General features: G+C 47.5%; 2 long non-coding RNA genes across 2 annotated transcripts in view; both read left to right on the top strand.

Annotated features, from left to right (window-relative positions):
* Positions 1-12,935, top strand: part of LOC144369343 (uncharacterized) — a 23,525-nt gene extending 10,590 nt beyond the window's left edge. Inside the window, exon 3 of the long non-coding RNA XR_013428872.1 lies at positions 10,234-12,935. This is a non-coding gene — a long non-coding RNA (uncharacterized LOC144369343). The remainder of the gene's footprint in view (positions 1-10,233) is intronic.
* A 7,996-nt stretch (positions 12,936-20,931) lies between these two features.
* Positions 20,932-23,008, top strand: LOC144369342 (uncharacterized). The gene is made up of 2 exons (XR_013428871.1): positions 20,932-21,421; positions 22,914-23,008. It is a non-coding gene; the product is annotated as an uncharacterized LOC144369342 (long non-coding RNA).
* Positions 23,009-24,066: the final 1,058 nt, after the last annotated feature.

Here is a 24,066-nt window from a genome sequence, read left to right on the forward strand (position 1 = left end):
ACAGAAGGATCTCAAGTTGGAGGTTAGCCTGGAAAACTTGGAGAGACCTTGTCTCAAAAACAAAAGATAAAAAGGGCTGGGAATGTACTCAGTGATAGAGCGCCCCTGGGTTCAATCCCCAGTACTATAGTCAGTCAATCAGTGAATAAACAGAATGGATAAATGTGTCCAGAAGCTCTCTAGCTGTCCCCCAACCAAATTCCTCCCCTCTACCCAACCCTCCCCACTAATGCTGTCTGAATTCACTAATGGACTGGTAAAGTGAGTAGAGAGGAGAAAGAGGAGAGAAAGAGGAGGAAAAGGAGAGAAAGTGGTAATAACAGTAACTGGCAGTATTTCCAGATCACTTGAGCTTTGCACCTGGATGTCTCACTTAAGTAGAGAAGGAGTTTCCTCCTCTGTTTTGAGGGAAGAAGTATAGATACAGATACCAACATTTTAGCCCTAGGTGAGATGGCAGAGCCACTGGGGAACTAGGATATTGGAAAAGATGTGAAGGAGGCCCCTTTTGCCATCCTTTCTCCCAAACACCTGGTAAATCCTTGTCTCTTTCCTTCTTTTACAGTTCCTTCTCTCCTTCTCTCTCTCCCTCTCCCTCTCTCTCTCCCTCCCCACTCTCCCCTTCTCCCCCTCATCCTTCCAAGGAGAAGCTTTTTTTTTCTTCTTTTTAATCTAGAAGAGGCACTAAATGAGACCATGCAGTTTGTAGAGCTGAGACACAAGGCCCACACCAAAGGGCTTCAAGTCAAGCCCAGCCTGCAGGGTGAGAGGGCCCAGGGCTGCCTTGGGGAACTCCACACCTCCTCACCCTGCCCAGGCTGTCTCAGCTCCAGCCCACACTTGCTTCCTTTGCCCCTCCTGCATCCCCTGCACCTGACAGGTCAAGAGCAAACAAGTTGTTTGTTCCTCCCTCCCAGGAATGCACAGTGACAGGAGGTGCTATGTGTGCTAACACACATTGCACTTTGTAGCTACCTAATGTTTCCTAACTTTTTCTTATGTATGCTGCTTTTAAGACTCTCTCTGAAATCCTATGCTCTTTAATTAAACTGAAGTTAACAAACATGCTTTTGTTTGAGGCCTAGTCAGTGTGTGGGGTTTTATGAGGGGTACAAAGAGCAATGAAGAATACCATTTCTGCCCAAAGAGATCTCACAGTCGCTGGGGGTGGGGAGAGGGGACAAAGAGGCTCATCCACAACTAACTAAGGCAATTGCCCAACTAAAGGGACAGATTCTATGGGATTTTGAAGGATAGAGAGATCAGTGATAACTTCAGAGGTGCAGGAAGACTCCTTGGAGGAGACTTTCCTCTGCAGGTACCTCTGAAGAGAGGTAAGTCTACCAAGGCTCAGGAGTGGGTAAGACCATGCAGAAAGAAAATACTAGAAGAGAGAGTGGCTAGTCTGGACCCCCGGGGGCTGCCATCTTTGAAGATGGGCAAAGACAGAGGAAGAAGGAATGACCAGAGAGGAAGGGTGAGAACCAGGGTAGAAAACCTGTGTGCAGTCAGACTAGTATGTTTTCTAGCCACATGGAGCACTTTGGGCCTGGTTGGAATCTTAGTAGCAAACTAGTAGCCCTTTCTTGTTCTAATAAGAAGGACATTGAAGACCCACTAAGTGAGGAACAACTTTTCCAAAAGGTAAAACTTAATCTAGGTCTCTGAACTTCCGACTCACTCTACACGACACCTCTATGACAATCCAAGGCCCAGGTCAGTGCCCCATTCACCTTTGTATCTATTGGCCATATGCACATGGTGCTTAGCACTTATTTACTGAGTCGAAAATCTCTTTCCTATTTGTCTAGTTTCTGAAGAAAGAGGGATGGTCCCCACTGAACCCCTGTAATACCACAAGCACCATGAGGGTGTACTCACATGCTATGTTGTTGATCCCCACAAATGTGCTTTATTCCTATTTTATAGAGCAGGAAACTAGATCCTGAGGATCTAAGTGATGTGTTAGTAAGCTGCTTAAATTCAAACCTAGGCTTGTCCTGCTCTAAATCCCACATGAGGGCTGGGGCTGTAGCTTAGTGGTAGAGCACTCGCCCAGCATAGGCAAAAAAGAACAATCCCACAATCAGAGTGTGCATTTAAATATATAAAAATGAAATGAATTGATTTCTCTTCTGGGCTCACGGACTTGGAAGTGAAAGAGGTATTTTTTTCCCCTCCATTCAGGGGGTGAGGAGGAAATAGAGTTGTAGTAGAAGAGTGTGTAGGGGACAGAGTAAATCCTGTTAAAGGCTAAGTTTACTCATAACTGACTGAACTTCCCACCCCAGTAGAAGAGAAGAACAAAGAAATGTGCTCTCATTCATTCATTGCACTCTCAGGGATTGAACACGGGGTCTCAAACATGGTCGGCAAGTGTTCTGCCACTGAGCTCCATCCCCAGCTCCTTTTATTTATTTATTTCTAAAAATTTCATTTGAGATAGGGTCTCACTAAGTTGCCCAGGCTGGCTTCCAACTTGTGATCTTCCTGTCTCAGCCTCCAGAGCTGCTGGGGTTACATGCGTGTGCCCAGTGTGAGTTCCTTTTTAAAAATCACCTATCTTAGCCTCAGTTCATCTCTGAGCATTGAGCTTGGGGCATTGTGGGAATACACAGACACAAAGAATGTTGGGTTAGGGTGGCGTGACCGCTCCAAGTGCCTTATGAGCAATTGGAGTCACAGAGGGGAGAGGATGAGAGAACCATCTAGAGTTGTCACCAAGCCTTTGCCATCACTCCTGAAGGGTGAGTCCAAGCGGGGGGCAGGTGGGAGGCCCTCAGTGGGGGAGGGCACTAGGAGTCCTGGGAAACCTCCTCACCCAGGCCAGGTGCAGAGGCTGGGCCTAGCCACCTGCCTCCTGGAGGTCTGAGAGTGGGATGGGGGCTCCAACTGGCTGTTTGCTTAGCACGGCACTGAGGTTCCTGTGAGGAAGTTTGTACCCAGATGGATTTGTTTGCTGTTCACACTTGCATGGAGAGCTGCCCCGTGGAGTCCTAGCTTCAAACATAGGAGCAGTTTGAGGAAGGGGGAGCATGGGCTGAACTCAGAGTCCCCAGAACTCGAGAATAATCTGGGAAAGCAATGTCTACAATTTCCTAAAGAGGAGAGGGGAGGGTTGGACCCCACCGGCAGCTACATGAGATGGTAAGAGGCTCAGTCCTGGCTCCTTCCTTTTCTGAAAAGAAACTTGTGGGGGTCCATCCAATGAGGAACCCTCAGTTGAAGGATGTGGGATTGGTTTCCTCACTGAGCCAGGAACTCCCTATGGAGAAACACATGATCCTAATGCTGGTGCCCCTCTGTGATTCTGACTTGGTTGGTCAGCCTTGTGGCCGGGGTGTCAGGAACTGGAAAAGCTTTCTAGGTGACTCCACTGTGTAGCCAAAGCCAAGCACGACTGCGAGAAGTCCCCCACAACCTAATGTGCACATTATCACTGGGTCCTGTTCAACTGTGACCCCTGACTCAGTAGGTCTGATTGGGGTCTTAGAGGGTTTGCATTCTAACCTACCCCCAGGGGATGTTAATGCTACTGGTCTGGGGACCATACACTGGGTGGCAAGGCACTGTCTCTGCTTTGGCCTTCTCATTCCAGTTGTCACTGCTCAGAGGGAAGTGGGCAGAGCCATGTCCTCAAGCTTCCTGTACCTGTTCACCCAGCCTACCCTTCCTTGGTCAAGCCATCTATAGACCTCACAGCCTGTGTGGCCAAAGTCAGTCCTCAAAGATTTTCTGGGATCTAAATAGACAAAACTGATCCCCGATCCTGCCTAAAACAAACCAATTCACCTCATTTCCTTTTGGGGAGTGCAGTGGAGTGGGGCAAAGGGAAGGAGCAGAAGTAACAGGCGCAACCTTCTTTAGTCCTCTTGTGAACTTAGGCCTGTTGGGCAGATAAGACATAAGCCTCATGTGGTAGGATATGCTTCCAAGGATGGCTTCGGTCATGGTCCTCAGCAAAGTGGCCTTGCCATTTCCCCATCCCTCTTCTTGAATCTGGATAGCTCATGACTTATTTTGGTCCGTAGAATGTGAAGAAAGTTATGCTCTGTAACTTTTAAGACAGACCCTTAAAGGCCTTCTTCCATTGCTTGGGGTGTTTGATCCTGTGGTCCAGATGCCATGTGAAGGAGCCTGTATGTGTATGTTGGGGGTGGGGGGAGGGCTGAGCTCCCATGCCTCCCAGCCAATCCTGCCAAGACCCTAGATTTGTGAATGATATGATCCTGGATAGTCCAGCCCTAGCCACCATCTGACACCCAAGACCAGCTACATAATTTGTGTATCCCAGTGTAAAATGAAAATATGGGGTCCATTGTTCAAAATTATTTAGAATTTTAAGGTGGCAATACCAAACCATTACACTAATTGCAAGGTCTCTTTGAGCCTGGGTCCTGTGCAACTGCAGCCTGTATGCAGCCTCTATAGGACCTCTCAGCTAATTCCATGTAAAGCAAAACATCCCAGCTCAACCCTGCTTAAATTCCTGACCCTCGGAATTGTGGCAAAGTATTAGTTGTTTTGTTTTTGGTTTTGGTACTGGGGATTGAATCCAAGAGCAATTTACCACCGAGCTACATCCCTACTCTTTTTAAAATTTTTTTATTTTGAGACAGAGTCTCACTAAGTTGCTGAGACTGACCTCGAATCTGTGATCCTCTAGTCTCAACCTCCTGAGCTGCTGGAATTACAGGTGTGAGCCACTGTGTCTGGTAATAGTTGTTTTAAAGCACAGTTTTGGGGTGGTTTGTTATATAACCACAGATAACCAAAACACATTATATGGTCTAACTTGCATAGAATGGAAAATCCCTGAGGGGAGTCCCTGGCAGGTCCATGACATGGGAATCTCACAGGCTAAGGCCACACTGCCAGGCTCCTGGTGAATGACACTTGTTCATGAAATCTCTGACCTGTGAAGTTGGAGATGGGTCACAGAATGTGAAAGAGTCAAGAACTAACTAGAATCCAGTGCTTGAAGGTGTAAATGTCCCAGAACATGCCATCCTCAATGAAGCTAGCGGAAAGCAGCATTAGGACCCTCCTTGCTCTGCCTGTTCCCCAGGGCAGGTGACATGGAGGAGTGGAAAAGAAAGGTCGTTGGAGTCAGGCAGACAGACGTCAGGCTTGTGCACATTCACATTGTGAGAATCAGGAGCCTGACTCCTCTTTGTCTTTGGGCATCCTTCTCCCCAACAGCCTTCCAGTTGCTAGAAAATGGCAACTTCATCCTGCCTGTGGCTTAGGTCAGAAACTTGGAGTCATCCTTAAATCCACTCTTTCTTTCATTCTCACATCCAGACTGACCTCGTCCACCCACCTCTGTCCTATACTCCTCTTCTCTCTCTAAACTCATCCACTGCTATCCCCCTCTCTCTGCTCCACCACAGTGACCTTCTGGCTTTTCCTTGACCAGCCATGCTCCTGCCTCAGGACTTTTGCCAGGCTGTTCTCACTCCCTGAAAAGTTTGTCCTTCAGAAAGCTGCACGGCTCATTCCCTTACCTTCTCTTGTGCTTGCTGAAATGTCACCTTCCCCAAAAGGGGTCGTTCTCTGACTTGGCCTTCTCTCTATCTTAGCCTACATTTCTAATTTCTCCATATTGCTTAGTTTTTCTCCATGGTACTTAGTACCATCCAGCAAACATAATATATTGTTTATTTTTTATTATCTCTCTCAACAGGAATGTAAGCTTTATTTTTTTAATCTGCTTTGTTTACTGCTTTTCTTTCTTGATGCCTAAAACCCAGCCTGTATACCTCACAAATATTCATTAAATAAGAAAACCCTGCGTGCATGTAATTGATATTAGCTTCATCTAGTACCGCACACTTGGTTGGATTTAGCAACTCCTAAAGGAGGTATGCATGAGCCCTTGGCCTGCAGCAGGAGTTCTTGCATATATACATGTGAGTATCAGGGAGTGGGTGTGAGCAGGGCAGGAAACAGTTAATGGGTGTACAGTATCTGCCCCTTTGGCTAGGAGTTCCTTTCAAAGAGGCAGGTAAACTGCCACTAGCTTGTAGTCCTGATCCGGGATTACCAGAGCTTCAGCCTAGGGAATCTTGGGTAGAGATTGGGGCAAAACGGATCATTGTATCACTTGAATCTTGTAGTTTTGCAAAGCCACAAGAAATACCTGAGCCAGGTATAGTGGCACATGGTCTTATAGAGGCTGCAGGATCATGAGTTCAAAGCCAGTCTCAGCAAAAGTGAGGCACTAAGCAATTCAGTGAGACCCTGTTTCAAAATAAAATATAAAATAGGGCTGGGGGTGTGGCTCAGTGGTCAAGTGCCCCTGAGTTCAATCCCTGGTACCAAAATAAAATAAAATAAAAATTAAAAAAATTTTTAAAAAGGGCTGAAGATGTGACTTAATAGTTAAGTACCCCTGGGTTCAATACAGAAAGAAATGAAATACCTGAGCAAGGTGTGGTGGTGTACACCTATACTCCCAGTGATAGGAGGCTGAGGCAGGAGGATCTCAAGTTCAAGACCACCCTCAGAAACCTAGGGAGACCCTGTGCAACTTAGATCCTATCTCAAAGTAAAAAATGGAAAGGACTGGGGATGTTACTCAGTGGTTAAGCACCCCTGGTACCAAAAAAAAAAAAAAAAAGAAAGAAAAGAAAGAAATGAAGTATCTCCTACTCTGTCTTGAAATCTTCTTATAGTTCATCATTTAATTCAATGACTCTCAAGCCTATATTCTTTTTTTAAAAAATTGTCAATGGACCTTTTTTTTTTCTACTTATTTATATGTGGTGCTGAGGATTGAACTCAGTCCCTCACACGTGTAAGGCAAGTGCTCTGCCACGGAGCTACAGCCCCAGCCCCTCAACCCTTATATTCTGCATTTTTTTTTTTTGTATTGTGAGAGATCAAACCTAGGGCCTTGCATGAGCTAGGCAAGCACTGTACCCATAACTACATCCCAATCCCAGAAATATTTTTATTTTTACATGTATATGTTTTTTTTTTTTTTGATCTCAGAAGCAGAGGGCTTGAGCTAATCCCTCCTGCTCATTAAAGTCTATTACCATCGAAAGTCCATACCAGATCCAGGCATGGCAGTCCATGCCTATAATCCCAGCTACTCAGGAGGCTGAGGCAGGAGCATCCCAAGTTTGAGAGCTCAGTGGTAGAAGGCTTGCCTAGCATGTTTGAGGCCCTGGGTTCAATCCCATTACCTAAATAAATAAATAAATAGATAGATAGATAGATAGATAAATAAATCCAAGTTTGAAGTTAGACTTGGCAACTTAGCAAGACTCTATCTCACTTAAAAAAAAAAAAAGGCTAGAGATGTAGTTCAATGGTAAAGCACCCTTAGTTTCAGTCCCTGGCACCACAAACAATCAAACAAAGAAACAACAACAACAAAAGAAGTCTACACCGGACCCCACTTGCCTTTTTTCTGTTACTCTTTTTCCCTATCCTCTGGCAATTTTCTCTTCCTCTTCTACCAAACTCTTCTCTCCTGTGTTTGCTGTGGATATTTTGGTGAGTCTATGTAAAATATGTAGGGCTCTTCTGTATACTGAATATGTTTTAGATTATGTAAATGATATTGTGTATAAATCTTTCATTTTAATTTTTTTACTCAAAACTATTTTTTTCCCTCTGGACGGGGTTAAGATTTAAGAGTTGTCTTCATATAAGTTCTATTTTGAAAAGAAAAACATGAATAAATGAGACCAAAGACAGGGGGCAGTTTGGTGAAACAGGGAGATCAGTGGGTTGAGATGCCAAAACAGAATATCAGAGGCTGTTAAGTGAGCAATTGTTTCCTTCATTTTCTTCTCTTTTTAAAAACTATAATAAAATATTTCAAACAATAAGATAGTTATATATACAATATTATAAATACTCAAAACCCACCATTCAACTTTATCAACTGCAGCTTTTGCTACTTTTTTTTTTTTTTTGGTGCAGGGATGGAATCCAGGGGTGCTTAACCACTGAGCCATACTCTCAGCCCTTTTTTATATTTTATTTAGAGACAGGGTCTCCCTGCGTTGCTTAGGGCCTCCCTAAATTGCTGAGGCTGGCTTTGAACACACAACCTTCTACCTCAGGCCCTGGCCCTTAGCCATTGGGATCATAGGTGTACACTACCACGCCCACTGTTTTTTTTCCTACTTTTATGCCAGTTTTATGTAAATTAAAAACTTTAAGCCTTTTAAACTTTACATATGTGATATTGCACTGAACCAAGCTCTTCAGATTGTCTCTTCCACTCACCATGTTTGTGAGTTTTCCATGTGGAGCCCTAGTTTACTAATGTTCATTGACAAAGTATTCCAAGGGTGCTACAATTTATTTATTACAGTATACTACTAAAGAACATTTTTTTGTATCCAGTTTTTCTTTATATGAACAATGCTGCAAAGAACAGCACTTGCTGATCTGGGCTACTGGCTACAACCAAGCAGTTATGAGGATTGACTGGCAATCATTAGGGCACCTAAAGATTTCAGGGGCCACCTTTATGGAGCATCTGCCATATGCTGAACATGGCCAAAATCATAGCAGCAAAAGCTTACCACACCTATGAATAGTCATCAGTCCTAGTTTAATAGTCATCAATCCTAGTCATCAATCCTTGATGGCACATGCCTGTAATCCCAGTGACTCAGGAGGCTGAGGCAGGGGAATTGTAAATTCAAAGCCAGCCTGAGCAACTTAGTGAGACCCTGTCTCAAAATAAAAAATAAAGACTTGGGGTATAGCTTTAGTAGTAAAGTGCATTGAGGTTCAATCCCCAGTACCAAAAGAAAAAAAATCATCAATCCTACTTTATAGGTAAGGAACACATGGTTCAGGATGGGAAGGTAGCACAACCAGCTGTCCAGGTCACACAGCCAGTGAATGACAGAAAGGAAGGGGCATCTTCACCTGCCTCCAGGCTCCTTTGGCCCTGACCTTGCCTCATCCCTTCTCACCTAGGGAACCTATAGTCTCAGTGCCCTTTTACAGCTGCAACCCTGGGGGTACAGGTGATTCCCTGAAGCTGGGATACTGATGCTAGGAAGGGCCCTGTCAGTGCTCACTGTCTGAGTTTTATCTGCCCCCCCCCAAAAAAAATGGACCCAAAAGAGAACAGATGGACTTGACTCATAGCACTGCCCAAATCAGAATCAGATCTGTGCCTGCTTTGAGGGTACTGGTTCCTGGGGAGCAGGATCCCATTTTCTTAGTCTCTGCAGAGTGCCTCATACAGGGCCCTGGGGAACCAAGCCCTCCATTAGTGGTCTGTGGAAATCTCGACTTTCCATCAGGAAACCTGGGCTCTAGTCTTACTGAACAATATAGTAACTAGGCCCATTGGGAAGGGGGATGAGGGTGAAGAAGTTCAGGAAATGCTACCCCAAATACCTTTGGGATGTTGTTTTTTTCAAATTGAGGGCATTTGGGGAATAGCAGAAAAGGCAGGGCTTTCTTTGAACTTCCCTTATCTGCCTAAAGACAGACCCTCCAAAGGAACGCCCTTCCCAGGAAATCTCATCAACCCAGGAAGATAACCCGTATCATAGCAGAGGAGACCGGAGACGGGAGGTTGATACCAAACCAGGCCCACTTTGTCATAGGCTATCATGTCTGTTCTTCTGAGGGCTCATTTATGTTTCCAAAGATCATTTACTCTCCCCTAAATTGTCTACATCCTGCTTCATTCTCTCCTATGAGGAAACTATCAAGATCTCACTGGTTTTTTAATTTTTATTTTGACTGGGGATTGAACCCAAGGGGTGCTTTACTACTGAGCTACATCCTGGTCCTTTTATTTTTTAAATTTTGGGACAAGGTCTCACTAAAATGCTGACTGGCCTCAAACATGAGATCCTCCTGCCTCAGCCTGGGATTACAGGCCTGTGCCAAGGCCCCAGCTCTCTCACTGGATTTCTGAGTATTCACTTTCCTGTGATGACCCCCTCTGCATCCTCTGCATATAAACTATTTATATATCTCCTTCTGTTAATCTGCCTACTGTCTATTTCATGGACTCAGTTAAATCCTCAGCGGGTAGCCTTCTACTATTGTAGGGACAGGTGGTTGTTGAGCCCTTTCTTTTGTGTGTGTGTGTGTGTGTGTGTGTGTGTGTTGGTGGGTGTGGGCCTCTTGCATGTTAGGCAAGCACTCTCCCGCTGAGTTACATACCTACCCCTCACTCTGTGTTTTTTTTTCCTTTTTTTAATCCTAATTGCCTACCCCTCATGGACGCTGTCCCAGCAAAAACTTAAGAAGACATCTTGGTTTAAGAAGTCGAGGGTGCTGGAACCCCGAGCCTGAAGGGACAGATCTACGGAGCATGTCATTTCTCGTGGCGGACAGCAGGGGGCGCGCGCAGACCGTACTTCTCTGGCAGCAGTCTGGGACAAAATCTCCAGGTCTCAGCTGACCCGGCAAGAGCGCAGGAGAGATGGGAGATGGGAGGGAGAGGCCCCTTATACAGAACCTAAGAGTTAGGTTTGTCTTGGCCTACAGACCCCTCCAAGCTACTGGGAAATGGAGCTGGTGTCGGGGAGGAGAGGAGTGGTGGAGGACGGGTGTACCCTGAGAGCCTAGAAGATTGGAGGGGGGGGGGCACGTTGTGTCCAGCACTGAAGCTGGTGTTCTGAAGCTGGTGTAGACACTGTTTCCTGAGTGCAGGGGAGAAGCAAGTGCTCCTGACCCCTCCTCCAGAAAGAAGATCAGGTCACTCTTGGGGGAATCTTAATAGTTGTAAGGAACTCAGGAGAGGGTGAAGAGGGGATGAGGTTTCTTTGGTTATGTCAGCAGTGTCAATAGCAGGAGAAAGGACCTCATAACCCCTCCAAGAAGAAGGATGGTTACTGAGTGCTTTGTCTCTCAAAGGTGGGTGTCAGAGCAGCAGATGGAATGACAAGTGGGGAAGTCCCTGTACCTCTCCTGAAAGAGAGGAGCCACCTTGGTGGCTTTCAAGCCCACCATTCAACCTCCCTTTCAAGTCCAGTATCTGTCTGGAAGTGAGGGAGATCCTATCTTTGGCCAAGTCTTCCAGCCCAAACAAATTAGCTTGTGTTCAAAGAAAAAGGGAGCAGGCTGAGGACCTACGACAGAAGGACCTTGAGGCAGAATCTCACAGCCTCTGAACTGGAGAAGAACTGGAGGGCTTCCTGCTGGAAGAAGTTGGGAGCTAACTGTGCCTTGATAGAGGGGCAGGATTCGGACCCTCTGAAAAGCTTGAGCAAAGGTGGTTTTGCAGGATTGAGCAGTATGTCCCAGGAAGGTGCAGGGACCGAGGGTGGGCCAGGTGGAGGGCAAGGGCGGGGCAGGGGAAGCTCCAGCTCTAGAGATACAGGAGAGAGAGGCCCCGTGGGAATGAGTCCTTTTGCTCCAGGAGAGGATCTTGTTCTGAGTCCTAACTGTCCTTCCCACCTTTGGCAGTTCTGAGATCCCTGGAGCTTCTGCAAGGCCAGTCAAAGGTTCACTTCCCATAGAAGTCAGAGGACTCAGATTTGGGGCAGTCAGTGATCAGCGAGGTTCTCTGGTCAGCAGGGACTCTTTCCTCCACCTGCCCATTCTGGGCCTCTGGGACTGTGGCACCTAGCCCAAAGCGGCCGGCTGCTTCCATTCACCGCCTTTGGATCTTTTTCCTTCCCCATTCCCAACCAGGTACCCTTTCTCCCATCCTGCACCTGACGCCTGGGGATCTAGGGGTGTGGGGAGAGGGAAGGACGTGGCGCCCCGCTGTCCTCCTCTTGTCCCCCTACCCTCCTCTTTGCTCATTTTTGTGTCTGGATCTTTTGTACCAACCCAGTGTTTAAGGAGACTTGGTCCTCCGCGTGCACAAAACTCCTTATAGATAAGGCGCAAAATTGATTCCAAGGGAGGGAAGCAGACCGTCCATCGTCCATCGTTCCCCGCCGGGTGCCGGGCCCCTCGGAGTCGCCCCGCCCGCATGCGGTCCTCCCCCAAGACGCGGGGCTCCCCAGCCCCCCACCAGGCCGAGTCTCGGCCGGGCCGCGCCGCGGGCGGAATCGAGGCCGGGGGATTGAGCGGCGCCGTGTTTGCCCCGCGGGTCCTAATCTCCCATACACTTGCGAGTTGGCTTCCTGCCCCGGGGCCCCGGCTTGGCGAGCAAACAGGCCGAGCGCGGCGCTGCATCCCAAATGTGGCATTTGAGGCGCGCGGCGGGTCGGGGTAATCGCCCTGCTCCGCTCCTAATCCCCGGCCCCGCCCCTCCCGCCCGCGGCCGCCCATCGATTAGCGCCGAGCTGCGGCTCGGCCCAGGCCCCCAGGGGCCGCCCCAACCCCCACCCGGGCCCGGCAGGCTGTCAGGACCCCCACCCCTCTTCCAGCCGAGGTCCTTCCGGACTCAGAGGCGGAGAATGTCCCTGGAAAGGGCTTCGAGGTTGCAGAGGAAGATGCGGGTGGGACAGAGGGGAGCATGCCCGAACTTCCAAAGGGATCCCGAGACCAGCTCCTCCCAGGCTGGGGGAGACGAAGTGCCAGACCGTGTTGCCCTTAGCATCGTGCAGAGGGCCTGGGAGTGCGGCTCGCTCCATACCCTGAAAGCTTACTATCTAGTCAGGGAGGTCCCAAGCTTCCAAACCCAGCACTTGTGCAGTGATCAGGACCTCTTCCTGTGTGGCCCAGAGGAGCCTCCAAGTGACTCATTCAGGATTGAGGGTGCTGCAGCGTGCAGGTGTTCCAGTTGGGACATGCCATGGCCTATTGAAGAACATGAGAGGGGCCAGGAAAGGGTGCTGTGAGGGGAACCCCACTGACCACTGGGTGGGCTTCATAGACACAGGACCTGTTCTCATCTGGAGTGTGTTTTATTTCTTGCCCCTCATTCCTCCCTTTCTCTCCCAGATAACACCCCAGGCAAGGAAACTGAACTTGCCTCCTGAGCCACCTCCCTGTGTCTATGCCCACAGTTCAAATAAAACTCCTGTGTTCAATCTTCAGTATTACAATCAATCAATCAATCAATCAAGCTTGGCTTCTCCAGGTAGGGGCAAATCTTGGGGCTGTAGCCCACAGGGTCCCTGGAGCCGGGCCTTCCTGGGACACCCATACTCAGGAAAGAAAAGCCCATGGTTGAAACAGAGGCTGGGTCACAGCAAGAACACAAAATCAGAGCTATGGGAAAGAAATCAGGCTTCTGGTGAAGAGGACTCTTTTGCAAACAAATGCCTCCTGCCTTTGTGCCTCCCTGAAGAGGGGTGGACTATGGTAAGGCATGTGAAGTTCCACCAAAGCACACGGTTTTAGAGGTGCTCTCTCTCAAGGTTACACAAGTGTAGGGGTAGTGTCTTTGTGAATTTTGTACACTGGGTTCCTTATCACTGGCCATTACTTTAGTTTTTGTTTTGGTTCATTTTTTTTGGTGGTGGGGGGGTTGGTTTTGTAATGGGAATTGAACCCAAGATGCTTCACCACTGAGCTACATCTCTCGTAGCTTTTTTTTTTAAAAAGAGAGAGAGAATTTTAATATTTATTTTTTAGTTATCGGCAGACACATCTTTGTTTGTATGTGGTGCTGAGGATCGAACCCAGGCTGCACGCATGCCAGGCGAGCGCACTACCACTTGAGCCACATCCCCAGCCTTTTTTTTTTTTTTAAGAGCATTGTGGTGCAGCCTGAAGTCCCCTCCCCTGCCACCACATGCATACACAGCAGATGACACACACATGCATCCAAGTCACACCATAGACACCACTGACCCTTGGCAAACACTGCAGAAACACAGACACAACCCAGGAGATGCTACTGTATTCCTACAGTCCCCAGACACACGTACCCCATCAATGCCTCCAAACCTGCACTCATATTCAACAGAATCCATACACATCCTCATCTGATACCTCCTTTTTTTTTTTTTTTAGACAGGGTCTCACTAAGTTGCTGAGGCTGGCCTTAAACTTGTGATCCTCTTGCCTCAGCCTCCCAAGTCACTGGAGTTATAGGCCTGTACCCAGCTGCCCAGTACCTATTGATCTGCCTCACCGCCCCATGCCACCTTGCCACCATCCTCACTATTCAATTTGTTGGTACTGACTACCTCTCAGGTGCTGTAGCACAAGGCAGGGACCTCAGCTCTGGCAGTCACTGTCAGGAGCAGCACATAGTGTTCAGTGAGAGCTAAATGAGTAACTACCCACATCTTACCCTCCTCTCCCCCAAGCCTCTCTGTGCATGGGTTGTGGGACCTCCTTCTCATTTAGTGAGCACATCTTGCAAATTATGAAGATGCAATGTCTGGGCCTAACTGTGTAGCTATGGGCTGGCAGAAGGGTACTCTTCTCAAGGCCACAGACTCCAGTGAATGTGACAGTACATATGCAAATGAGTGGAAGTGAGTATGCTATCTCTTGGTGTGGATGTGTGTCTGCTGTGTCTGGATGTATGTGTCTTCTTGGGGATGTGTGTGAGATATCAGATGAGGGTGTGTATGGATTCTATTGAATATGAATGTAGGTTTGGGGATGCTGACGGGATATGTGTATCTGGGGACTGTAGGTATATGGTAGCATCTCCTGGGTTGTGTCTGTGTTTCTGCAGTGTTTGCTGAGGGTCAGTGGTGTCTATGGTGTGGCTTGGATGCATGTTTGTGTCATCTGCTGTGTGTGCATGTAGTGGTGGGGAAGGGGCTGCAGACTGCACTATGATGCTGTAAAAAAAAAAATGCCTGGTGAGATCCCCTCTCTATCAGTGGCTCTGCCTGGCCAGAGGCTGCTGGCCCTTGGAGGCAAGCAGGTAGGGTCTTGGAAGCCCAGTATTGCAGGAGGTCAGGGAACTGAGATACAGCAGTTAACTGCCATGGCTTGGAAACCAAGGTGCTAGCTACAATAAGTGGTTAGAGGCCAATGCTTGGAGACCGCAAACCCTGTTAGATGATGAGGTCCCATGTGCCACATAGATCCCAAGCAGAAGAGGACGGACATGGGTCTCAATCTAGACAATATATTCAGGTTCAGGAGAGTTTAAAAGGAGAGGAGCCCTGGGTAAAGGCTGAGATCAGATGGTTGGGGTAGGTGGGAAAGAGAAGTGAACCAGCTCTGGAGGGCCAGACTATCGCACATGGAACCTTTCTGGGCAAAGTCATCTCCATGCCAGGGTATAGGACTTGGTGAATGGAACAGGAGCTAGATCTCAGCTCCATTCTCTCCCTGTCTAGGTGCTCTTGTGCAGTATTCAACCTTCCCAACTATACACAATGAAGCTGGACTTTGGAAATCTCTGTGGCTGGTGGATGTTAGACTTCTGAATAGAAGAGAATGTCCTCTTCACACCATGGAAGAGAGGGAAGACCTGACTAGGAAGGGACTAGTGGCAGTAGGACAGCTGGAGATCTGGGGCTGGGCATACTTCTCCTGAGACCTGGACTGACCGTTACAGTGAAGACACAGGAACCCAGAGCTCCATAGTGTCAGAATAGCCATCTACCTGCTGGGGGAGAGCTATGACAATGTAGAAGAGAAGACAAAACAGCAGAGAGAAGATTGACCAGAGGACCTGGTCAAGAGGTGATAACAGGAGCCACCCAAACAGTAATAGGCGTTGCCAAGATGATCCTCTGCTTGGATTTGTACCAATGGCTAAGATATTTCTGGCCTCAGTTTCATCATCTCATTAGAGGAATAAAGTGCCATAAAGTGAATTTAAGTCTCCTTCTCACCTGACTCCACAGAGTTAGCCACAGACAGAGCTAGCCTGGCCTCGGACTGGCCAGAGCTGGCCTTTCTGCCTCCTGTCCTCTTTCAGGGAAGCTGGGTGGAGAGGGTGGGTGGCTCAGTGTGGTGCATCCTGACAGACCCAACTTGGGGTCCCGCATCTTGCTGCCTGGCTTACTGAGCTCTTGTGCAAAACAAAGCTTCATGATTCTCACAGACTTTTAGCTCCAAGGAGAGCTGTGTCTTCACTGATTCAAAGTTGGAGCCTGCATCTCCAGATTTCCAGGGCTGAGAAACTCCACCCGATTCCAGAGCTGATTCGAGCAGCCTGGGACCCTTTCTTTGGTCACTGAGGCTGGAGGACAGAGAAAGGCAAGAGGCAGAGAATTCCTGGCCTTTGGAGGTCACAGACAAAGTGACAGGAGGGAGCTGGCTGCCTCTACGGTGGGGGGTGGGGTGCAGTGATGCTCAAGATTTTTTACCCGTTCCGTAAAACAAAACAAAAAAAAATTATTTCTCCTATTTCCTTCTCTGAGATTAATGATAAACTGTCTATCCCCTAAAAGAAAATGATAAAGACTCTAATTTTACTTGGAGGCTTAGAAATGCCATTTCTACGCAAAACAGGGAGCCCATAATCAGACTTGAGCTGGGCAGAGCTTTGATAGAAAATGTTTTCCTCTCTCCCTCTATTCCTTCCCCTCCTTCCCCTTGCAAACCAAGATGCCCGACAGCTAAGAACAATGCTCAATAAAGTGAAATAATATTTTAGTCAAAATAGGCCGAGACTGCTCCCAGCCAACTGTAAATTAGCATTTTGAGGGCAAATATGCAGACAATTTGAGATAATGAAGCCTGATTATTCAATCCAATGAATGTTAACTAGGGAGCAGAGGCTCCACAGCCTTATCTCACTCCCTTCGATTTATTTTTTTAATCGTTTCACATTTGAACTCTTTATTTGTTTCTGTTTCATGCGCTCCTTCCCCTCCTCCCTCTGACTGACACACACACACACACACACACACACACACACACACACACACACGATCTTCCCTTGTCCCTCCACTCCTGCCCAGGCTACAGAAGAGCACCCCAGCAGCTGTCAGTCTGTCCACCCAGTCTGGGCATTTGGTCAGGGTCAGTAAGACCCATGAAGCCCCTACTATGTGCATGGTCCTTTATGGAGTTGAGGGCCAGGCTGGGGGTCATTGTGTATTAAACCAATGACACAAACCCTGCTTCTCAGGGCTTAGAGTGGAGCGGGGCATGAAACATGGAGGGATGGCACATTTTTATGAAGGAACACGTCAGATGGGTGCAAGGCCTAGAGATCAGGAGCTGGATACGAAACACAAAACCAAAGGAGCAATGTCTTTCAAGTCCTTGAGTCCATCTTTCCTGAAAGGACCATGAGGAACCATGCCTAGGAACCATGGAAAACTTAAATTATTCTTGGTTCCAGGCAGGACAGACTGCATACTTTGTGGGCCTGGGCATCATGAACATATACAGAAGTTTGTTCAGAAATCATTGAGAATTTCAAGATAGCCATGACAGAATAATTGTGACACCAAGCAAGGGGACATGCCTAGGGCCTATACCTAAACAGCTGGGCCTGGCTTTGCCAGCCACGGGAGGCATTGAAGCTGGTGGAAGTCAGCTGCAAAGGTCTTCTGAGGGGGCTTGGGTTGCAGCTTGGTGGTAGCGCACTTGCCTAGCATGTGTGAGGCTCTGGGTTTGATTCTCAGCACTGCATATAAATAAGTAAAATAAAAGCTTCACTGACAACTAAAAAAACTTTTTTTTTTTTTTTTGTTTCTTTAAAAAGGTCTTCTGAGAAGAACAAAGCAGTTCTCAATTGGTCTTGCTGTTTTGGAGGCTGTGGGAGGATCCCCACTGAGGAGTGCTAGCCACCAGGGTGTAGAGTGATGGGTGGGATCCCCCAGCTCCTGAACAGCAGTCAGCAAGGCTGTTTTGTTGGAATGCATGTCCTCCAGCCCAGAGGCAACAAAAAGAACAGCTCGCTCCTGGGAGAGGGTGCCACCTTTGTTCCAGGCTCATCTAGACTGTCACCTCCTCCTTGTCCCCTATGTTTGCCTCCAATTTCCATTCCTGTCCCCCTGGCTCCAGACCCAGGACCAGCCCCTGCAGATCCTTTTTCCCTCCAAGCTCCTTTCTGCCCTCCTGTGTTGGAGGCAGGAAGCCTCCTCTGGAGCACAGGTTCACCTCTTCCCATCCCTTTTCAGTGTGCTTGCCCCCTGCGCCCCAGACCTGCTCACTGAATCTGTTCCCCACTCTCATCCTCCTGATGCCTCTGCTCTCACTGGAGGGTCTTCCTTCAGCCCCATCCTTCCCTCCAACTGCTCTCTTTCTGTCCGTCCCTTCACACTCAGCCAAAGTGCACAGCCCTGCAGGTCGGTTCATGCCTCCCTGTGAGTAAGTGGGGCTGTGGTGGGACCTGTCTGGTGAGGTTAGGGGAGATGGTGTGAGTGGCACAGGTGAAGCCCCACATGGGCTGATTCTCATGGTGTACATATATGTTAGCTCATGGTCAGAACCTCCTCATGCTCCACACAGTCCATGGGGCCAGAGGCCCTCTTGGAACTTCTGCAGCATTTGGAGTTCCTGTCACACTGTGGAGCTTGCAGCCTTACCCCGTGTCCTTCACCTGATATGAGTGATGTGCTGGACATGGGCTCCTGTGGATATTAGGGCTCCCTCAACCTCCCAGATCACTTCCTTTTGTCTGAGAGGAAGTGACCTGGGAGGTTGGACATTAAGAACTACATCTTGTTCTGGCTCACAATAGGCGGGGGAGGGAGGGTTGGAGGTTCCCCAGATTGGACAGGGGTGAGTGGGGGGAAGGGAGGGGAGACGGGAATGGGAAAGGCAGTAGAATGAATCAGGCACAACTTTCCTATGTTCATATATGAATACTGACCAGTGTAACTCCACATCATGTACAATCACAAAATGTGATGTTATACTCCATGTATGTATGATACATCAATTTTCATGCATAATTAAAAAGAACAAATAAAAAATTAAAAAAAGAAAAAGCTGCATCTCAGAGCTGGGTGTGGTGGCATATGCCTGTCATCCCAGCAACAGGAGGCTGAGACAGGAGGTTCACAGTTCAAGGCCAGCCTCAGCAACATAGCGAGAACTTAGCAACTTTGCAAGATCCTGTTTCAAAATAAAAAATAGAAAGGGCTGGGGGTGTAGCTCACTGGTTAAGTGCCCTGAGTCCAACCCCCAGTACCCAAACAAACAAATAAAAAACCAAAAAACAAAACTCTGCATCTCCCAGATTCCATTGCAGCAAGGGTTCTAAGGAGGTAATTGGGTCCATTGATCAGTTACAGTCATGAAATTGAGAAGGTGGACGTGAGACTAAGGATTTCCTGTCCTGGGTTTCTAATGACTAGCAAGATCATAGCAACACATTCGTATTTTTCTCCAGTGAAATCCCATGGTCCTTTATCTGGTTTCTGGGCGTTAAGAGGCAAAGGCAGAGTTAATAATATCAGTAGCCACTTGATTCTGTGTTTTTAATTTTGGTATTAGAATTAACAGTGATTTTATTTTTACTTTTTTTAAGTTGTCAATGAACCTTTATTTTACTTATTTATATGTGGTGCTGAGAATCAAACCCAGTGCCTCACACATACTAGGCAAGTGCTTACAATCCCAGCCCAGTTACAGTGATTTTTTTTTTTTTTTTGTACTGGGGATTGAACCCAGGGGGCATTTGTCTAATGAGCCATATCCCCAGCCTTATTTTATAATTTTATTTAGAGACAGGGTCTCACTGAGTTGCTTAGCAACTCACTTTTGCTGAGGCTGGCTTTGAATTTGCAATCCTCCTGTCTCAGCCTCCTGAACTGCTGGGATTAGAGGGGTGGGCCATTGCACCCAGCAGTTAGTGATTTTGAACCCATAGTTCCAGGATGTGTGGTTCCGAGTCCAAGCCCTTGACTCTGGAGAAGCAGCAGTAGAACAGCCACCTGGGAAGGCTGGAGTGTGGGCGGCCAGCACAGACTGCAGCTAGGCAGTCAGCCATGCCAGCGCAGGCCTGAGGTGCGGGGAGCCAGACCAGGCAAACCAGGGTGCACACTGAACTTTGGCAGCCTGGCAGAGCTGGCTGGGGTGCCCACTTCCCACCACCCTGCAGCCCTGAACCCCAGAGCATCCATGATCCTACAGTCTCAACCTCCTGCTTCCCAACAAGTGGTAGGAAAAAGGAAGTGGAGCAGATCTGAATGGATATTGCAGAACCAACAGAATTGGTTCTTTTCTAAACCCCAATTAGCATAAATTTGAACCAATTGACTCAAGTCCTATATGAACCCCTAGACTAGCACACTCAAGCAGCACCCCATCAGGTCCCCTCTCGCCCTCTGAGAGCTTCCCACATGAATAAATTCTGCGCTTTTGTACTCACTCTGCCTTGTCTATGGATTTCAGTCTTTGGAATTTGCAAGACAAGAACCTAGAAAGAAGCTGGAGGTGAGCTTTTGGGGTCAGCTGCAACAGGGGAGGATATAGCCTGCCATTAAAAGCAGCCACACTCCACACAATGGTAGTGGAGAATTGGGCTTTGCTGGCTGTGACCCTCAGAGCTGACGCTGTAAGGCAGCCCCTGCCTTGATTAGCTGCTAACTCTACAATAGGCATTTTGGGTGGCAGAGGCCTGTGGCTTATGCAGATCTCACCTGCTGACAGAAGCAGGGAAATTCCAGTTTCAGTGCCACTGGGAGTGAGTTCAGAATTCTCCTGGAAGTCATCTTGGATGTTCATGTTAGAAGCCACTATTCTGGCTGGGTGGGGTGGCACACACACACCTGTAATCCCATCGGCTTGGGAGGCTGAGGCAGGAGGATTTTGAGTTCAAAACTAACTTCAGCAAAAGCGAGGCGCCAAACAACTCAGTGAGACCCTGTCTTTAAATAAAATACAAAATAGGGCTGGGGATGTGGCTCAGTGGTCGAGTGCCCCTGAGTTCAATCTCTGGTACCCTTTTGTCTCCCAAAAAAGAGAAGCCACTATTCTGGACCTCTCAACATTTTTTTAAAAAAATATTGCTGTGTTGGGGATTGAACACATGGTTTCGTGAATGCCAGGCAAGTGGTCTACCACTGAGCTACCATCCCCAGCCCTTTAATTTTTTTTTTTTTTTTAACTTTGAGACAGGATCTCATTAAGTTGCTCAGGATATCCTTAAACTTGTGCTCCTTCTCCCTCAGCCTCCTGAGTATCTGAGATTATAGGGGCCTGGCCCCTTCCAATAATTTTAAAAGTATCAAATTCTCTATAATCTCTTCTTAGTTAAAATGCTCAGAGGGGTTTTCTACACTAAACCCTGACAAGTACCCACAAGTACCTGTGCAAACCAGGCATGCCTTTCTCCTGCATACCCGTGCATGGCCCAGCACCTATCATAGTTCTCCCTCTGCCAAAGAAAGCCTTGTCCTTCACATGGGCCAAACCAACACCATGCTGGGCCTCTGAGCAGCCCACCCACACGCCAATTATTTGCTGGTTTGTACTTCCATTTACCTTTGCCCCTCCCCTGTTCTGTCCTTTGTCCTGCACATGACATTTGCCAGACTGCCTGTTCCGCTGGTTTCCTGTTGGGTTCAACCAAGGCAAAGCACTGGGGGGAGACTGGAAGGTGGGAGGAGGGGGTAGGCAGCCCCCTAAACAGCTCCACCTCCTATCTAGGACCTGCTCCCAGACAGGGATTGGGCTGCAGCCCAGATCTTGGGCTCAGGTAAGCACCACCTCCTCTCTCTGACTAGCTCTTGGGGTAGAAGCAGTGTCCTGCAGGTGTCCACCTTCAGGTGACCTCCTTGTTGTTGTTGTTTTTTTTCCTGCTTTCAGCTCTTCCAATGCTCCCATGACGGGGCTCTCAAACTCAGTGCCCTCTCTCCTGGGCCACCTGGTGTGAGGGGTTTTCCTGGCTGAGCTGTTCCTCCTACATCCAACAGCAGAGCTGAGGCCTTGAGCTTCCCACCTCCTGGCCATGGTCTGTCCCCGCTGAAGCCTGCCTGGCCTGCCTGTCAGGGTTCAGCCTGCAGAAACATCTGGGCAGAATCCTTTGGGGTCCCCCTCCCCAGCTGGGGAGTGGGGGTGGGGAGGAGCCAGGGTGAATGGCAGCTTTCGCCAACACCTCACTCTTCTCTTCTCGACATGTTTACTCACAGGCTGTCTGGAAAGTGAGAATCCTCCCTAATGGATGTTTCACCCAATTAAATAATTAACTCAGAGTGTTGCTAAGCATCCTCAACTAAGTCTCCCAGTCCGGGAAGTTCCCTCCTGCCAGGCTCTGGCTGCTGCCAGCCAGGGCCAGGCCAATGCTGGGAGGCTGCTGGGAGCAGCCCCCAGTGGGAAGGCTTCCTTGGGTTTCTGCTCAGGATAAGGGCGATCAGTGCTCTGGAGAAAGAAGGAGGGAGGGGTGTTTAGACAATGGCTGCTGAGGAGAGGCTGAGAGTCACAGGAGAGGGCAGCAGAACCTTCTGGAGCCTTCTATTTAGCCCTTCAAGTTTTACCCTTCATCCCATTCTTCTCATGCTCCACTGTAGAATTCCTATTTCTTTTTTAAAAAAATATTTTTTTTTTAGTTGTCAATGTACCTTTATTTTATTTATATGTGATACTAAGAATCAAACCCAGTGCCGCACACATGCCAGGCAAGCGCTCTACCACTGAGCTACAGCCCCACCCAAGTTTCTATTTCTTTAAGGCAGGAAAAGGAAGAGAAAGAGGCTTCCCCCTAATGTATGGGAAGGGAGCTAAGTGGCTCTCCTCATTGGGCAGCCAAGTAAGGAACTTACAGCAGGAAGGCTAAATGCGTTTGGTTTGGTTCATTCAGGCCATGGAATATCACTCAGCCCTGGAGACAGAAGAGATACATTTACATGTGTGGAGGGGAAAAGATCACTAAGATATTTTAAAGTGGAAAAAATGCACTACCTGTCTGAACAGCTTAATTTAAAATAAAAATGATGTGCATGTGTACACAAGTGTTTGTCTATCTCTGCAAAGAGGCCTGAAACTAGGCACCCCAAACCATTCTTGGGATGACCTCTGTGCTCTGGGAATGGAGAGGGGAGAAGGTGTGTGTTCTTGTTTTATTCTCTATAGGCCTGAAATGCCTGGTTCTTTTAAGCTCTTTTGTTTTTTCCAGCACCAGTATTGAATACAGGGATGCTCTATCACTGAGTTACATTCCCAGCTCTTGTTAAATTTTTTTTTTTTTTCAGATGAGTTCTCTATATATTGCCCAGACTGGCTTCAGATTTGGAATCCTCCTGCCTCAGCCTCCTGAGTAGCTGTGATTACAGGCTATGCTACTGCACCTGGCTATAAACATTTTAATATCAATTTGATAATTAAAACAAATACATAGCATGATCATTATACAAAATACATATATGAAGATGTAATTGGGTGTCAACATACCTTCATAGCTATGCTATTAGTTTTAATTAAAATTGATATAAAATGTTTATAGCCAGGTTGCAGTAGCATAGCCTGTAATCACAGCTACTCAGGAGCTGCAGGAGGATTCCAGAATGGCACAATTTGGAGTGAACAACTTTATATATAGAGTTACAAAAAAAAATGTTGTGAATGGATAATTATGATTGTAATGCATTCCACTATTGTCATACATCTAAAAAAAAACCTTTAATGTCAATTTCCTACTAAAATATTAATTTAGACTTTCAAAAAAATACATAGCAAGAAATACTGCAAAAGAGAAAGAAAGAAAGAATGGGATAGAGGAGGATGTGGGAGTTACAGTAACTTTAAGAAAATAGATTTCTGTGGCTCAAGCGGTAGCGCTCTCGCCTGGCATGTGTGCAGCCCGGGTTCGATCCTCAGCACCACATACAAACAAAGATGTTGTGTCCACCAAAAACTAAAAAATAACTATTAAAATTCTCTCTCTCTCTCTTTTTTAAAAAAAAGAAGAAGAAGAAGAAAAGAAAATAGATTCCTAACCTTAGGTTGTTAAGATTCTTGAATCAGCTTGGCATGGTGGCTCACACCTGTAATCCCAGCAGCTGGGGAGGCTGAGGCAGGAGGATCACAAGTTCAAAGCGAGCCTCAGCAACTTAGTGAGGCCCTAAGCATCTCAACAAGATCATGTCTAAATAAAATATTTAAAAAGGGATGGGGATATTGCTCAGTGGTTAAGCACCCTTGGATTCAATCCCCAGTACAAAAATAAATAAGTAAACCTTGAATCAGGTCAGGTGTGGTGGTGCACTCCCAGTAACCTGGGAGGCTGAGGCAGGAGGATCACAAATTCAAGAATTCAGAGCCAGCTTCGGGGGAGGGATCACAAGTTCTAGGCTAGTCTCAGCAAATTAGTGAACACTGTCTCAAACAAAAAAAAAATTTTTTAAA

The sequence above is a fragment of the Ictidomys tridecemlineatus genome, chromosome 12, assembly GCF_052094955.1.
Source record: "Ictidomys tridecemlineatus isolate mIctTri1 chromosome 12, mIctTri1.hap1, whole genome shotgun sequence".
In the NCBI taxonomy this organism is placed as follows: Eukaryota; Metazoa; Chordata; class Mammalia; order Rodentia; family Sciuridae; genus Ictidomys; species Ictidomys tridecemlineatus.